The sequence below is a fragment of the Balaenoptera physalus genome, assembly GCF_965194825.1.
Source record: "Balaenoptera physalus genome assembly, chromosome: 16".
NCBI classification, from domain to species: domain Eukaryota; kingdom Metazoa; phylum Chordata; class Mammalia; order Artiodactyla; family Balaenopteridae; genus Balaenoptera; species Balaenoptera physalus.
Genome location: NC_138898.1, coordinates 19,644,207 through 19,650,464, shown reverse-complemented (window position 1 = coordinate 19,650,464; position 6,258 = coordinate 19,644,207). Strand labels below are relative to the sequence as shown.

Here is a 6,258-nt window from a genome sequence, read left to right as displayed (position 1 = left end):
CTTCCAGCACCAGGAGGCCCTGGTACTGCCCAGTGAGCACTGTGAGGCCAGGGTCCAGGCCTAGGAGGGACTTAAGGTGACTTGTAGCCTGGTGGCAGGCCAAACAGTACCTGATGCACTTTAGCAAGGAGGAATATAAAGATCCACACCTGGGTCCAAGAACATACCTGCACGAAGAGAAAACAGGACCGAGGACCAGCAGCTGAAGTGTAATGACAAAGTTAAAGAGTCAGGGCTCCTGGTGGGCAGTGATTTCTTGTGTGATCCTTGACAGAATTATGTTTCTTACCTCCTATCAGTTTTCATTTGTGGGGCATGTTAACAAAACCATATTTCCTTTCAAATATTCAGGGGATTCTATAATAAATCACTGATGCATTCTTTTTGGAAAAGTGACATGGATATGTGCTCTGCCTAACGGAAAGTTAAAGCAAAAACCAGAGCTCAGAAATGGTATTTAAGGGACTTCCCTGGTGGCGCAGTGGTTGAGAATCTGCCTGCCAATGCAGGGGACACGGGTTCGAGCCCTGGTCTGGGAAGATCCCACATGCCAGCGGAGCAACTAGGCCCGCGAGCCACAACTACTGAGCCTGCGCGTCTGGAGCCTGTGCTCCTCAACAAGAGAGGCCGCGATAGTGAGAGGCCCACACACCGCGATGAAGAGTGGCCCCCGCTTGCCGCAACTAGAGAAAGCCCTCGCACAGAAACGAAGACCCAACACAGTCAAAAATAAATATAAATAAATTTTTTTAAAAAATTGGTATTTAAAAGGCTACTCCTGGGACTTCCCTGGCGGTCCAGTGGTTAGGACGCCATGCTTCCACTGCAGGGGGCATGAGTTCAATCCCTGGTCGGGGAACTAAGATCCTGCATGCCGTGCATCATGGCCAAAAAAAAAAAAAAAAAAAATGCTACTCCACAGCAATAAAATCTGTTAAAGTACAGGTAAGATTAAATCATTGTTTTAAGCTTAAGACCATATACTAAAGTCAAAATTATTTTTGCAAGACTCAATATTTAGAGTAAAAGACAACAACAACAATAATAATTCTATACCAATAAGTTGTATCTAAAATTCCTGCTAAGAAAACTGTGAAGTGGAAGAGAAGAATGGGAGAATGGTAGAAAAGAAAGCAAAAGTATGCTAAAACTCCTTAATTCAAACAGGAAAAGCTAAATTTAATACAGGGTACATAATGGTAAAAAGAAAGGAAAAGAAAAAGAAAGGCATTAAAAACACCCAACAAAAAGCAAGAGAAATCAACATGATCAAAGAATGAATTTAATAGTTATAACTTATATGTAAGTGTGACTTTAAAATATATAAAAACAGGGACCTAATCAAACTTATAAGCTTTTGCACAGCAAAGGAAACCATAAACAACCTATGGACTGGGAGAAAATATTTGCAAATGATGTGATCAACAAGGGCTTAATTTTCAAAATATACAGACAGTGCATACAATTCAGTAACAAAAAAACAAACAACCCAATAAAAAAATGGGCAGAAGACCTAAATAAACATTTCCCCAAATAAGACATACAGATGGGCAATTAGCAAATGAAAAGATGCTCAATGTCGCTAATTATTAGAGAAATTCAAATCAGAATTACAATGAGGTATCACCTCACACTAGTCAGGATGGCCATCATTAAAAAGTCTACAAATAATAAATGCTGGAGAGGGTGTGGAGAAAAGGGAACCCTCCTACACTGTTGATGGGAATGTAAATTGGTACGGCCAGTACAGGAAATGGTATGGAGGTTCCTTAAAAAACTAAAAATAAAGTTACCATATGATCTAGCAATCCCACTCCAGGGCATATGTCCAGAAAAAACTTTAACTGGAAAATATACATGCACCCCAATGTTCATAGCAACACTATTTACAATAGCCAAGACATGGAAGCAACTTAAATGTCCATTGACAGATGAATGGATAAAGATATATATATCACATATTTATCCATATATAAATATATATACACACATATACATACATAAACACAAAGGAATATTACTCAGCCATAAAAAAGAATGAAATAATGCCGTTTACAGCAACATGGTTGTACCTAGAGATTATCATACTAAGTGAAGTAAGTCAGACAGAGAAAGATAACTACCATATGATATCACTTATATGTGGAATCTAAAAGATGATGCAAATGAACTTATTTACAAAAGAGAAACGGACTCACAGACATAGAAAACAAACTTATGGTTACCAAAGGGGAAAGGGGGGGATAAATTAGGGGTTTGGGATTAGCAGATACAAACTACTATATGTAAAATAAATAAAGTCCTACTGTATAGCACAGGGAGCTATATTCAATATCTTATAATAATATAAAATGAGAAAAAATATAGATATATAAACAAAGATTCTTCAATTTAATCAGAATCTAAATTTAAACAGAGAGGCATCAAAAATTTTAAGTGGATTATGAGTTTAAAATGAAATTTAAAAGGAAACAGTAGTCACAATATTACTATCAGACAGAAGATTAACTAGGGTAGAGAAGCCCACTAACTAAAGATAAGAGTTCAACACACAAAGAGAAAAAAAGGAGAAAACATGAGAAATAATCATCCTTAAAAAAAAAAAGTTAAGAGTGTTCATTTTTCAGGTTTTAAATTATGTGAGTTTTATTTTCTTAGTTTGGTTTACCTGCATTTTCTCTATCTTCTTCAATATACCGAGAGGAAGAGTTACAATGCCTTCCCTTTACTACTCTCCTCATTCCCAAAGAAACTAATACAGCTCAAGTGTCTCCTCTTCTAGGAAACTTCCCCTTATGTTACAAATCCCATTGCTATATGGACCAGATTATGTGCCCTTTTCAGGAAGGTGCTGAGCCAGCTCCTATGAGCTAGAAAGCAGGGTGTGTACATCTCTTCCCAACTCCATGTGCAGCAATACAAGGTTGCTAGATTGAAATCTGCCAAGATGGAAGTATTTACACCATGGAAAGCAGCAAAAGCTACAAATCAAATCAAGTGCCCCCCCAAAATCTCCCACCCCCCACCTTAGAGCCGGTTGTTAATCGTTTATCAACACATTACTGTTTATGTTCCCAGAAGTCCATGCATGACCCTCTATATAGTCTCGGTCGTCTTGTATTACAATGTTTAACATGGTTTTTTTCTACCACTAATTTGTGAGCACCTAGTTGGTAGAAGGAAGGAGAGTAGAAAAAAGGAAAGAAGGTCAAATGGAAGAAAGTGAGGGAAGGAGGCAAGGATAAAGGGAGGGAACAAGGAGGAAGGGAGGGAGAGGGGGAAGGAAGGATAACTGCTTTCTTTCCTCAAATGTAATAATATTGCCTAATTATCCCTAAATATCAACCACGGCCCATTCTTTGGAGCATGAAATTCTCCAACTGTCATCAAGAGGAAGATCTAAGCTTTCTTACCCCTGATTCCTAAGAAGAAAAAGTCAGAGCAGGCACTAGCCTCTGGGACTTCCAGCCAGACTGGTCAGGAAGGTAGAATGAAGCTATTTTTAAAAAGACATCTCTTAATCTCAATTAGGATGGCAAATCCCAGTTTTGCTTAGAACATTTCCTGAGAATTAACAATTCTGAGTCTATTTCCTCATTCGGCACATGGGAGCCACGAGAACCCTCTTTGTCCATAACTTCTATCATTTCATGGAGGACCAAGTATTAAGAAAGGGCTCCATTCATTAGTGGAAAAACTAGTGAAATCAAATAAAGTTTTTAGTTTAGTTCATAGTATTGTACCAACATCAGTTTCCTAGTTTTGACCAACGTGCCGTGGTTCTCTAACATGTTAACATTAGTGGAAGCTGGATGAAGGGTATAGGGGAACTCTCTGTACTATTTCTGTGGCTCACTGGTAAATCTAAAATGATTTCAAAATAAAAAAGCTTTAAAAAAAGGGCTCCATAAACATAAAGTACTTGAAAATCTTACCTATTTGGTTTCTACCCCCTTTCAAAATGTATAGGAATCTCTTCAGGAATCATTTTGTTCTCATAGCTAATTAGGTACATTTTGGTAGATTTATCCAAGGAATGTGCTCATTATGTTAATATACCCTATTATATCATCATTAATGTGAACTCCCGGTCTTCATGAATATGGAAACCCAGGCCAGAAGAAGCTCAGAGGCCAAGGAACTTGTTGAAGTTAAACTAAACAAAACAGAAAACAGTAGCTAGACCAACTGGCTCAGCCAGTTTTTCTAATACAAACTAGGAACATCCACTAAGCTGTTATTTCCATTGTCCTATTCAAGTTCCTCCAGGTTGAGTGTGCCAGTATGTGTGCATGGCAACTGCTGCTTAGAAGAGAGAAGGAAATGAAAACCACTAATTATTGAGTAGCCGCTAGATCCATTCATTGGTTCAACAATTATTGATGGGACGGTGTGCCCGGCACTGGCCCAGCCCCTGAGGTTACAGATGAATGAAACAAACTTTAGGAGAGTGCAATCCATTGGAGAAATGGGCCCGAGAGAATAAAAAGCCAATAAATAACATAATTACAGATTGTAATAAGCTCTAGTAAGTAAGGAAACAACGAGTTGTAGTACCTTGTAAAGGAGAGAGATGTATGTAGGAGGGACAGGAGAGAGTTCTCTGAGGAGATGACATTTAATGCACAAACAGAAGGATGAGAAGTCGATCATGCAAAGGAGAAAAGCATTCCCAGCAAAGGAAAAAACAGGAGCAAAGGCCTTAAGATGGAAAAGAACTCAGCACATTCAAAGAACATAAAGGAGGTCTGTGCGGCTACAGGAATAACAAGAATGGGGGTAGGAGATGAAGAGGGAAGGTGGGCATGACAAAGAATTTAGATTTTACGTGCAAAGGGAAGCCATTGATGCATTTGAAGCCACAGAGAGACAAGAGCTGGTTTCAATAAAAGTTTTCCTGTGAGTGTTGAGCAGAGAGCAAAAGACCGGGACTGGGAAGACAGCAGAGAGACCAGTTAGTTGAACTGCTGCATGGAATTCCTTTATTCAGTGTTTGGACTCAGAGGCAGGAGCCATGTTCACTAAATCCAAGTTTTCAAATGTGGATCCATCTGCCCAAATGAAACATGGGTGTCTTCATGCCTTTCTCATACTTCTAGCTGTGAAATCTTGAACACATTACATCACCTCTCAGAACCTCAGTGTCTTCATTTGCAAAAGCAGTTTAGCTGAATCTCCCAGAGGATCCCGTAAATGTTATACTCTTTGTTTTCTTGGAAAGGAAAATGACTCAGATCTGCTGGAAATAGACCAGGTGGCTCCAGGCAGTTCCCTGGGCCGGGTGACAGCCAAGCTTGGGTGGAGCTTGAAAGGGGTGAGGGTGGAGACCTACAGCAGCCTGGGTACCTCATTATGAAGTGCAAAGTCCCACGTCCCAGGCTGCAAACCCTCAGCTCAGGAATGTTGCTTAGGTGGGGCCTGCGAGTGATGGAAAGAGCAGAGAGAAAACCAGGAGGCCCTGGAAGAAAAAATATAGATGATTACTTAAATAATTATAGGGTGGGGAAACACTGCAAAACTGAAAAGCAAAGGCAGAAGGCATAAAAGCAATTATTGATAGAATTTATTTTATGAAAAATCCAAGATTATCCTATAAATCAAACATAAAATCATGAATAAATCAATCAAAAATGTGCAAATGACATGAACAGGTATTTCACAGAAAAAGCATGCATAGTCAATAAACTTTTGGCAAGTCTTTAAACAGTATTGGTGATCAGAAAAATACAAATCAAGCCCACTGGATCTATAATTTTATGCACATTCAATTGGCAAAAGAAAGAAAGTTTACAATACTAAGTTTTGGAGTAGATTTAAAGCTACAGGTTCTCTTACACACTTCTGGTGAAGTGTAACGTGGTATTATCACTTTGGTAAAGACTTGAGTAGTGTCTTCTAATAACAAATATGTATATATGTTCTATGGTCCAGCAATTCTACTTATGGATGTAATTATACATGTATAATCAGGACATACAGCCAAGAATATTCAAGAGCTACATTGTTCTCAATAGCAAAAACTTGGAAACTATTCAAATAGCCATCAATGAGAAAGTGGATCAGCAAAAGTGATATATTTAAACAATGGAATAGCATACAGTAGTCAAAATGAATGAAGCGGGCTTCCCTGGTGGCGCAGTGGTTGAGAATCTGCCTGCCAATGCAGGGGACACGGGTTCGAGCCCTGGTCTGGGAAGATCCCACATGCTGTGGAGCAACTAGGCCCGTGAGCCACAACTGCTGAGCCTGCGCGTCTGG

General features: G+C 39.2%; 1 long non-coding RNA gene across 1 annotated transcript in view; it reads right to left on the bottom strand.

Annotated features, from left to right (window-relative positions):
- Positions 1-758: 758 nt before the first annotated feature.
- LOC309645386 overlaps positions 759-6,258 on the bottom strand; it is a 66,186-nt gene continuing 60,686 nt past the window's right edge. The window contains exon 3 of the long non-coding RNA XR_014254853.1: positions 759-6,127. This is a non-coding gene — a long non-coding RNA (uncharacterized lncRNA). The remainder of the gene's footprint in view (positions 6,128-6,258) is intronic.